The sequence below is a fragment of the Ranitomeya imitator genome, chromosome 7 (assembly GCF_032444005.1).
Source record: "Ranitomeya imitator isolate aRanImi1 chromosome 7, aRanImi1.pri, whole genome shotgun sequence".
NCBI lineage: Eukaryota > Metazoa > Chordata > Amphibia > Anura > Dendrobatidae > Ranitomeya > Ranitomeya imitator.
In genome coordinates this window covers 90,787,303-90,799,643 of record NC_091288.1, presented here as the reverse complement: position 1 = coordinate 90,799,643, position 12,341 = coordinate 90,787,303, and the positions used below count along the sequence as shown (strand labels likewise).

Genomic DNA, 12,341 nt, shown 5'->3' with positions numbered 1-12,341 from the left:
CAGGTGGATTAAGAGCATAATAAAATATTAAAACACCGTGTCTTTATTTCATTAAAATACTTTTTAATAATGTGTGTGTGTGTTATATTAACCATTTCGTACTATTAGGTGTCATAATTGACGCCTCTCCTGGCTTAATGTCACCTTACAATAGCAAGGTGACATTAACCCTTCATTACCCCATATCCCACCGTTACATGGGAGTGGGAAGAGAGAGGCTAAGTGCCAGAATAGGCGCATCTTCCAGATGTGCCTTTTCTGGGGTGGCTGGCGGCAGATGTTTTTAGCCAGGGGGGGTCCTATAACCATGGTCCCTCTCTAGGCTATTAATATCTGCCCTCAGTCACTGGCTTTCCCACACTGGCGGAGAAAATTGCGCGGGAGCCCACGCCAATTTTTTCCAGGATTTAATCCTTTAATTTAATAGCTAGAGACCACATAATTGACACAAAGACACTTCTTACATTACTAAAGAGGAATATGTAATAAAAGAAGGGATATGAGATGGTTTACTGTATGTAAACCGTGTCTCATATCCTGTCGGGTTTGTGAAGGAGATAGGAAAAGCCGGAAATTGAATTACCAGCTTTTCTGATATATATATATATATATATATATATATATATATATATATATATATATATATATATATATATATATATATATACAGTGGGGCAAAAAAGTATTTAGTCAGTCAGCTATAGTGCAAGTTCCACCACTTAAAAAGATGAGAGGCGTCTGTAATTTACATCAAATGTAGACCTCAACTATGGGAGACAAACTGAGAAAAAAAAATCCAGAAAATCACATTGTCTGTTTTTTTAACAATTTATTTGCATATTATGGTGGAAAATAAGTATTTGGTCAGAAACAAACAATCAAGATTTCTGGCTCTCACAGACCTGTAACTTCTTCTTTAAGAGTCTCCTCTTTCCTCCACTCATTACCTGTAGTAATGGCACCTGTTTAAACTTGTTATCAGTATAAAAAGACACCTGTGCACACCCTCAAACAGTCTGACTCCAAACTCCACTATGGTGAAGACCAAAGAGCTGTCAAAGGACACCAGAAACAAAATTGTAGCCCTGCACCAGGCTGGGAAGACTGAATCTGCAATAGCCAACCAGCTTGGAGTGAAGAAATCAACAGTGGGAGCAATAATTAGAAAATGGAAGACATACAAGACCACTGATAATATCCCTCGATCTGGGGCTCCACGCAAAATCCCACCCTGTGGGGTCAGAATGATCACAAGAACAGTGGGCAAAAATCCCAGAACCACGCGGGGGGACCTAGTGAATGAACTGCAGAGAGCTGGGACCAATGTAACAAGGCCTACCATAAGTAACACACTATGCCACTATGGACTCAGATCCTGCAGTGCCAGACGTGTCCCACTGCTTAAGCCAGTACATGTCCGGGCCCGTCTGAAGTTTGCTAGAGAGCATTTGGATGATCCAGAGGAGTTTTGGGAGAATGTCCTATGGTCTGATGAAACCAAACTGGAACTGTTTGGTAGAAACACAACTTGTCGTGTTTGGAGGAAAAAGAATACTGAGTTGCATCCATCAAACACCATACCTACTGTAAAGCATGGTGGTGGAAACATCATGCTTTGGGGCTGTTTCTCTGCAAAGGGGCCAGGACGACTGATCCGGGTACATGAAAGAATGAATGGGGCCATGTATCGTGAGATTTTGAGTGCAAACCTCCTTCCATCAGCAAGGGCATTGAAGATGAAACGTGGCTGGGTCTTTCAACATGACAATGATCCAAAGCACACCCCCAGGGCAACGAAGGAGTGGCTTCGTAAGAAGCATTTCAAGGTCCTGGAGTGGCCTAGCCAGTCTCCAGATCTCAACCCTATAGAAAACCTTTGGAGGGAGTTGAAAGTCCGTGTTGCCAAGCGAAAAGCCAAAAACATCACTGCTCTAGAGGAGATCTGCATGGAGGAATGGGCCAACATACCAACAACAGTGTGTGGCAACCTTGTGAAGACTTACAGAAAACGTTTGACCTCTGTCATTGCCAACAAAGGATATATTACAAAGTATTGAGATGAAATTTTGTTTCTGACCAAATACTTATTTTCCACCATAATATGCAAATAAATTGTTAAAAAAACAGACAATGTGATTTTCTGGATTTTTTTTTCTCAGTTTGTCTCCCATAGTTGAGGTCTACCTATGATGTAAATTACAGACGCCTCTCATCTTTTTAAGTGGTGGAACTTGCACTATTGCTGACTGACTAAATACTTTTTTGCCCCACTGTATATATATATATATATATATATATATATATATATTAGACTGTATATATGTACATATGTCCGTTTTGCAAGCCTGCGAGAAAAAAAAAAAATCGCCATACGGATGACACGGATAAATTTGTGCGTAAAAATCGCATCCTCGCATTGAATACGGAACAGTGTTTTGGGACAATTGCTGCGTATTACGGCCGTAAAAAACGCACCGGATTTACTTACGCCTAGTGTGACACCGGCCTGACTGTAGTGCGTGGTGACAGAAGCTGCACCGGCAGTGCCTCTATAACTGAAAGACAGAGGCTGCCGGCAGGAATAGAGTTCATTTCCTACCGGTAGAGCCAACAGTGTGATAGCTGCACGGTTTTAGAACGCTATTAACATGCAGATTAACCTCTGAAGACTAATAACTTTTTTTTTTTTTTTTTTTTACACGATAGGTTCCCTTTTAAATCATTTTTTACTGTGACATTTCAAGTTGAAAGCGGTACAACTAGATCTATCATTAATTATTTTCCAGTTTAATAAACTATTAAAAGCGTAGTCTCATGAAAACAACTGTTTATATGCTCCATAAGGGCATACAGTGATGGAAATAATTATTTGATCCCTTGCTGATTTTGTATGTTTGCCCACTGACAAAGACATGAACAGTCTTGAATTTTAAGGATAGGTTAATTTTAACATTGAGAGATAGAATATCAAAAATAAAATCCAGAAAATCACATTGTATAAATTACATAAATGTGCATTTTGCAGTGAGAAGTAATAATTTGATGCCCTACCAACCATTAAGAGTTCTGCTTCCTACAGACCAGTTAAGACGCTTCTAATCAACGCGTTACCTGCATTAAGGACAGCTGTCTTACATAGTCACTAGTGATGAGCGAATATACTCGTTACTCGAGATTTCCAGAGCACACTCGGGTGTCCTCAGAGTATTTTTTAGTGCTCAGAAATTTAGTTTTCATCGCCACAGCTGAATAATTTACATCTGTTAGCCAGCTTGATTACATGTGGGGGTTGCCTAGTTGCTAGGGAATCCCCACATGTAATCATGCTGGCTAAGAGATTTAAATCATTCAGCTGCGGTGAGGATAACTAATTCTCCGAGCACTAAATAATACTCGGAGGAAACCCGAGCATTCTCGGGAAATCTCGAGTAACGAGTATATTCGCTCTTCACTAATAGTTACACAGACTCAATTAATCAGTCAGACACTAACCTCTACAACATGGGCAAGACCAAAGATCTTTATAAGGATGTCAGGAACAAGATCACAGAACTGCACACAGCTGGAATGGGCTTCAAAACAATAAGTAAGACGCTGGGTGAGAAGGAGACAACTGTTGGTGCAACAGTGAGAAAATGGAAAAAATACAAAACGTCAATCGACATTGATCTGGGGCACCATGCAAAGTCTCACCTTGTGGGGTATGCTTGATCATGAGGCAGGTGAGAGATCAGCCTAAAACTACATGGGGAAACTCGTTAAATGATCTCAAGGCAGCTGGGACCACAGTCACCGAGAAAACCATTGGTAACACATTACGCCATAAACATTTAAAATTCTGAAGTGCCTGCAAGGTCCCCCTGTTTAAGAAGGCACATGTGCTGGCCAGTCTGAAGTTTGCCAATGAACACATGGATGATTCTGTGAGTGATTGGGAGAAGGTGCTGTGGTCAGATGAGACAAATATTCGCTCGCCGTGTTTGGAGGAAGAGAAATGCTGCCTATGAGCCAAAGAACACTGTCCACATTGTCAAGCATGGAAGTGGAAACATTATGTTTTGGGGGGTGTTTCTCTGCTAAGGGCAAAGGACTACTTCACCGCATCAATGGGAGAATGGATGGAGCCTTGTACCGTAAAATCCTGAAAAACAACCAACTTCCCTCCACCAGGACATTAAGAATGGGTCGTGGCTGGGTCTTCCAGCAAGACAATGACCCAAAACATACAGCCAAGGCAACAAAGGAGTGGCTCAAAAAGAAGCACATTAAAGTCATGGAGCGGCATAGCCAGTCTCCAGACCTTAATCCCATAGAAAACTTATGGAGGGAGTTGAAGCTTCGAGTTGCCAAGCGACAGCCTCAAAATCTTACTGATTTAGAGATGATCTGCAAAGAGGAGTGGACCAAAATTCCTCCTGACATGTACGCAAACCTCATCATCAACTACAAAAAAATTCTGACTGCTGTGCTTGCCAACAAGGGTTTTGCCACCAAGTATTACGTCTTTTTGCTAGAGGAATCAAACATTATTTCTCACTGCAAAATGCAAATAAATGTATACAGGTTATACAATGTGATATTCTGGATTTTATTTTTGATATAGGGATTTTTGTGTACTCACCGTAAAATCCTTTTCTCCGAGCCATTCATTGGGGGACACAGACCGTGGGTGTATGCTGCTGCCAATAGGAGGCTGACACTAAGTGATACAAAAAAAGTTAGCTCCTCCCCTGCAGTATAAACCCTCCTGCTGGCTCTCAGCTAACCAGTTCGGTGCAAAAGCAGTAGGAGATCAATAACAATATATGAGCGTATAGCATATCATATTATATATGAGAGTATAGCATGTCAGATTATAAAAAACAATCATAAGCTAATAACAGGGTGGGAGCTGTGTCCCCCAATGAATGGCTTGGAGAAAAGGATTTTACGGTGAGTACACAAAAATCCCTATTTCTCCTTCGCCTCATTGGGGGACACAGACCGTGGGACATCCCAAAGCAGTCCCTGGGTGGGGACAACAACAGATCAGGCCCTATGTAACCGCTACTTACAAGTGCGCCACCGCGGCCTCCAGAGTCCGCCTGCCCAGACTCACATCTGTGGAAGTGTGGGAATTATAGTGCTTCAAGAATGCATGCGGACTGGACAAATCCGCAAGCTTGCAGGCGTGCCTTGCTGACGCCTGGTGCCTAGAACCCTTGATAGACAGGGAGATAGGCTGACATCTAGCACAGAAGGACTCCTGGATGGTGAAAAAAATTCACCATGTTATCATGGTCGATGAAACGGCTAAACCCTTCCTGAAAATGTCAGGAAGCCTTCCTCTACCGTCAGGAAGCCCAAATAAAACGTCCAACCTTCAGAAGGACGCCGTCCTCAAGACGTACCTACTCAGAGCACTCACTTCGTCCAGAATATGGGGGATCTTATTCCATTTTGTGGACTGGAGCCAAAAGAGATGAGGGAAGAACTATGCCCTCATAACAGTGGTAATACAGTACCACCTTGGTAACAAGGGATGGAGATGGCCTGAGGACAACCTTGCCTCGAAGGAAATAAGGGAAAAAAGTCTGAAAGAGTAGAGAAGCTAGCTCCGAAGACTCGTCAGAGTGAGAATATCGCAGAGGAGAACGGAACGACTTTCCCTGATCGTAAAGTCTGCCCGGATGAAAAAGGAGCCTACTGTAAGGCTCCTAGGAATAATAAGGTCCCAATGATCTAACGGTATGCGATAGGGAAGAACTACGTGTGAAAACTCCCTGTGAGAAAGACCCTACTTGCGGTTGTGCTGCGATAAGGCGAGAAGATACTAGCTCCGCAAACAAAAAAACGGACGTGGTCAGTGCGGATCTCTGAGGATCACTGGGGCCCCTTTCTGCTTCCGAAAGGCTTTCGGAAGCAGTGGAAGGGGAGTTATGGAAACTGGTACCACGGCAGAACCAGAGCATGGAGAGCGATGGCTCTTGGATCTCGAGGCCGAACCACGAACTCGAGTACATTGGCCTTCAGTCTGGATGTCATCCCACCTACAACTGGAGAGCTCCAGTAAGGACAGATCTGATGGAAGACTTCGGGGTGAAGTTCCCACTGACTTGAGGCGGAACCCTGACGGCTGAATTTGTTTGCCGTTCAGAGTTCTACTTCTGGGATATATACTGCCGAGATCACCGAATAATAGACTTCAGCCCATCAGAGAAAGTGAGGTACCTCGGTCATGGCGCCTGACCGTGGGTACCTGCTAGATGACTGACGTAAGGCACCGCCGTGGCATTATCCAATTGAATTCGGATAGGGAGACCCGCCAGAAGGCAGTGGACCTGCTGTAAGACTACCGTTCGGATTTCCAGAACAATGATGGGGAGAAGAAGACTGGCATTGGAAGTTACTAATAACCATTGAACCGGGAGAAAGGCCCTGGATGAAGGAGCTCAGAGACTATTGTCTGAAAGTCTGCTTGACTTGCTGAAAACGAGCGGAGCAAAGGAAACCGCTTCCATTGTCGTCACCATTTTTGCTCAGAACTCTCTTAGCAAATCAAATGAAATGAGGGGGTGAGTAATCAAGTCCTCAGAACTCTCCTTGCGCGAGCTCCCTGTTGAAGGGCCATGACTTTGTCTCGAGGAAGAATTACCATCCTTCTAGAAGTATGCAGGATCATCCTCAAAAAGGATATCTGCTGGGCTGGAAATGAGGAGAACTTGTCTAAGTGTAGCTGCCAGCCCAGGAGAGAAGGTATCGCAAGAGATATAGACGACTCAGCGTAGTCCTGGAAGGGTGGCTACACAGACCAAACAGGGCAGGACGAGCACACCTCTAGAGTGCAAGAGAAACATGACATCCGCCATGACCCGAGCGAACACTCTGGGTGCGGAAGCAAGGCCGAAGGACAAGGTTGTGACTTGAAAATGCTGTTGACGAATGGAAAGGCGAAGGAATTTTTGCAGAGGGCAAGCAACCCGAATGTCGATGGATGCCGGAAACTGCACCTTTTTCTGTTGAAGTAATGGCTGAGCGGAGGGACTCCATCCAAAGAAGGAGGACCATGTCAAAGGTTGTTAGAAGTTTGAGGTCCAGGGTCGATCTCAGAGGGATTCAATCTCTTAGTCCGAGAACCATGGATTGGTCAGTGAAGAAGTCCACTGAGGGGAACTAGAGGATAAAGCTGGGGTCAGCGGCGGAGGGCTCCTCGGACTGATCAAGCGCCTTTAAGACCAGGGAATACTGGTCATGCACCTTTAAGACCAGAGAATACTGGTCATGCACCTTTAAGACCAGAGAATACTGGTCATGCACCTTTAAGAGCAGGGAATACTGGTCATGCACCTTTAAGACCAGAGAATACTGGTCATGCACCTTTAAGACCAGAGAATACTGGTCATGCACCTTTAAGACCAGAGAATACTGGTCATGCACCTTTAAGACCAGAGAATACTGGTCATGCACCTTTAAGACCAGAGAATACTGGTCATGCACCTTTAAGACCACAGAATACTGGTCATGCACCTTTAAGACCAGAGAATACTGGTCATGCACCTTTAAGACCAGGGAATACTGGTCATGCGCCTTTAAGACCAGGGAATACTGGTCATGGGCCTTTAAGACCAGGGAATACTGGTCATGCGCCTTTAAGACTGGGAATCCTGGCCACATGCCTTTAAGACCAGGGAATACTGGTCATGTGCCTTTAAGACCAGGTACTTCCTTACCCGGGTACTGATGTAGAGTCGATGTGCCCCTTTAATGCAAAAATACTGTCACCCCAGTGTGAGCTGGCCGGGTGGACCAAGATGGCCACCGGGAGCTGCAGAGTTGATAAAATCTCGCAGAGAGCGAGAAGCGCCAATTTGGGGGGCGGAGCCACAGACACAATGTTGAATAGGCCTAAGCCGGGGCCTAAATTTCTGTAGCCGGCGGAAGTCCCCAGTGGGTCGTTACAGGCAAGACTTCCAGGATGCGGCCTACAAATCGGCCGAAGCCGGGGACTACATTTTTGCAGCCATCCAGAGCGTTACCTCAGAGAGGTGGGCCACAGGGAAGTGGCTGAGGCTGCCTGTCAGCATGTGGATATCCCTCTGAAGATGGATCCACTCACCATTGGTGCGCGTCCCGGCATGGAGCCGCCGTGGATGTGGGTTTCAGCGCTGTTCTGTGCAGCGTGGACGGTGCAGGGATAAACCTCAATCCATCATCCGTTTGTTAGGGAGGTGTGGAGAGGAACCGTCCGCCTCCTTTTGCCATCCGCTTTCACAGTGGTGGGACAGTGGGGGCTGCTCGGACGCCATAGAGAGGGGCCGGAGTTCAGTCCGGGTGGACAGGGCCAGTTGTCCGGCATTAGGCCTGGCTCCAGGAGACGATACATGGAGGCGACACTCCATGTGTTCGCCTGCTGCTGGTGTGGGGAGATCGGGACCATGAAAGGAACCGTCGCCCCTGAAGTGAGCTCAGGCATGGCTTCCCACGTCGCAGGAGAGGGGAGGTATACTCGCCGTGCTCGCCTGTTGATGGTTCGGGGGAGATCGGAACCATGAAAAGAACCGTCGCCCCCTTCACTCTGTTAATTAAAAAATAAAAATTTACAGAAAAGTAAATAATAAAATAAAAACGTTGGGGTCTGAAACAGACCCATGTGCCTCCTACGGACACTAAGCAAGAACTGGTTAGCCGAGAGCCAGCAGGAGGGTGTATACTGCAGGGGAGGAGCTAACTTTTTTTGTATCACTTAGTGTCAGCCTCCTATTGGCAGCAGCATACACCACGGTCTGTGTCCCCCAATGAGGCGAAGGAGAAATTCTATGTCTCAATGTTACAATGAACCTACCCTTAAAATTTTAGACTGTTCATGTCTTCGTCAGTGGGAAAAGTTACAAAATCAGCAAGGGATCAAATACTTATTTCCTTCACTGCATATCATGGTGAGCAGCTCCATTTCTAGCAGACTTGTCCAACTCAAATGAATGGCTGAATATGTATTGCTATATTTCTCCTACACAATTACCCCTGACCTGCTTCCTGTATGCAAAATCTATTACCAAGCAATTGTCCCTACGTGGGGGCTTTAATCTGCACAGGCCTGTGACATGCATGCTGCTGGAAAGCACAGTCTGTGGCCTTCTCTTCAGCCTTTTCCTGCTTTTAACGCTGCATTCACACATCTGTATTTTCTGAAGAAAACGGAACAATTTGTTGTCTGGTGTCATTCTAGTTGTATCTGTTTTTTTCAAACAAGCAGTCTTAATGTTTCTTTTCTATTGACTATCAGCTAAAACAGATGGACCTGTGAAGCACAAAGGATGTCTTTGTTCCATGTTTCATTCGTTTTCCCCAAACCGTGATCCACAAAATGGATGAGAACAGGACATGCCGATTCTCACTGACCGGACCCACGGATCCGTTCTTAAAATGGATGTGTGTGCAGCTCAATGAAACTCTACATGTTCTTTTGCAGAAAGAACCCAGATGGCGGCATGGGAAATATAACATCCTCCGGGTTTGGGGATTTATAAACGATTGTGTGTCTGGTCATTTACTTATTGGCAAAACATACCTTGACATTATGTATAAACTGCTTTATTTGAAACAAGCATATATAGGAGTAATAAAACTAATTCATTTACATAACCATGAAAATGGTAACACAAAGTGAAGATAGCTATAGCAAAAGCAGATAAGAAATTCCGGAATACTTATTTTTCAGCATATACAGGTCCTTCTCAAAAAATTAGCATATAGTGTTAAATTTCATTATTTACCATAATGTAATGATTACAATTAAACTTTCATATATTATAGATTCATTATCCACCAACTGAAATTTGTCAGGTCTTTTATTGTTTTAATACTGATGATTTTGGCATACAACTCCTGATAACCCAAAAAACCTGTCTCAATAAATTAGCATATCAAGAAAAGGTTCTCTAAACGACCTATTACCCTAATCTTCTGAATCAACTAATTAACTCTAAACACATGCAAAAGATACCTGAGGCTTTTATAAACTCCCTGCCTGGTTCATTACTCAAAACCCCCATCATGGGTAAGACTAGCGACCTGACAGATGTCAAGAAGGCCATCATTGACACCCTCAAGCAAGAGGGTAAGACCCAGAAAGAAATTTCTCAACAAATAGGCTGTTCCCAGAGTGCTGTATCAAGGCACCTCAATGGTAAGTCTGTTGGAAGGAAACAATGTGGCAGAAAACGCTGTACAACGAGAAGAGGAGACCGGACCCTGAGGAAGATTGTGGAGAAGTGGAAACATCCAGAGCCACCGTGCACAGGCGTGTGCAGGAAATGGGCTACAGGTGCCGCATTCCCCAGGTAAAGCCACTTTTGAACCATAAACAGCGGCAGAGGCGCCTGACCTGGGCTACAGAGAAGCAGCACTGGACTGTTGCTAAGTGGTCCCAAGTACTTTTTTCTGATGAAAGCAAATTTTGCATGTCATTCGGAAATCAAGGTGCCAGAGTCTGGAGGAAGACTGGGGAGAAGGAAATGCCAAAATGCCTGAAGTCCAGTGTCAAGTACCCACAGTCAGTGATGGTGTGGGGTGCCATGTCAGCTGCTGGTGTTGGTCCACTGTGTTTCATCAAGGGCAGGGTCAATGCAGCTAGCTATCAGGAGATTTTGGAGCACTTCATGCTTCCATCGGCTGAAATGCTTTATGGAGATGAAGATTTCATTTTTCAGCACGACCTGGCACCTGCTCACAGTGCCAAAACCACTGGTAAATGGTTTACTGACCATGGTATTACTGTGCTCAATTGGCCTGCCAACTCTCCTGACCTGAACCCCATAGAGAATCTGTGGGATATTGTGAAGAGAAAGTTGAGAGATGCAAGACCCAACACTCTGGATGAGCTTAAGGCCGCTATTGAAGCATCCTGGGCCTCCATAACATCTCAGCAGTGTCACAGGCTGATTGCCTCCATGCCACGCCGCATTGAAGCAGTCATTTCTGCCAAAGGATTCCCGACCAAGTATTGAGTGCATAACTGAACATTATTATTTGTTGTTTTTTTTGTTTGTTATTAAAAAACACTTTTATTTGATTGGATGGGTGAAATATGCTAATTTATTGAGACAGGTTTTTTGGGTTATCAGGAGTTGTATGCCAAAATCATCAGTATTAAAACAATAAAAGACCTGACAAATTTCAGTTGGTGGATAATGAATCTATAATATCTGAAAGTTTAATTGTAATCATTACATTATGGTAAATAATGAAATTTAACACTATTATGCTAATTTTTTGAGAAGGACCTGTAGAACTGCTAAGCACAATTTCACTAAAATGTGAAAATACAATTTTTTTTATTATTATATGCTAGAACACAAACCCAGTTTAAAAAGGTCTCGTTAAAAAGAATCTGTCACCAGATCTGAAAGCAGCATAATGTAGGGACTGAGCCAGATTCCAGTGATGCATCGCTTATAGGGCTGCTTCCTGCATTCTGATAAAATCACGGTTTCTCTGCTACCCTTTCTCTGAATACTGAGCTCTGTATAACCTCTCCCACACCACTGATTGCCAGCTATCTGTGTACGCTGTGCATAGACAGAAAGCTGCCAATCAGTAGTGGGTTAGGCTGGTTTTACACTTACCGTGTTTTTTCGGTCCATTTTTGCGGCCTCAATGCATTTCTATGGGTTGCAAAAATTTGTAGGAGCACTGTACGCCGTATTTATGGCCGTGAAAAAATATCGAGCTTGCTCGATATATTTCATGCCTTACGGACTCGGCCCCCATTGAAAATCAATGGGGCCACGAAAACAACGGAAGGTTGTTTTTGCGGTACGCCGTCACTTCCGGTTTTGCAGCGCGCCGATTTCCCCTCCTCCCCCCCATTACTTTTGCTATAGTATTGGAAACTTGGAAAACGGCGATCTGCAAGTTTTGTGCGGTCCGTTATTGTGGCAGACCTTGAAAATTGCAGCAATACGGCCTGCAAAAAAGACCCTCAATAACGGGCCGCAAAAAACCCGGTATGTTTAATAAAAGAAGCCTGATACAGAGTTTATAAACATGGAGGACTACATGGGAGCAGGTTTACTAGTCCTCTAATGATAATCTTCTCCTGATTAATCAGTGATTTTATCAAAACTAAAGCAGCCAGACCTGTAAGTAACACATCGCTGGGATCAGGGCATCTGTCCCTACATTATGCTGTTCTTAGACTATGTGGCAAAAACCTGGTGACAGATTCCCTTTACACCTAACAAGTGCAGCACCATGTTGCATCCAGTAGCATTTTTCTGTACATTCCTATAGCAGAATATGGTCTAAACTTCCCAACTTACCCGCGTTGGCTAAAAAAATTGCTAAAAATCAATGGATATTAA

General features: G+C 44.2%; 1 protein-coding gene across 14 annotated transcripts in view; it reads right to left on the bottom strand.

Annotated features, from left to right (window-relative positions):
• The window catches only part of ABI2 (abl interactor 2), a 158,663-nt gene that overhangs the window by 62,663 nt on the left and 83,659 nt on the right, over positions 1-12,341 (bottom strand). The window lies entirely within an intron of this gene.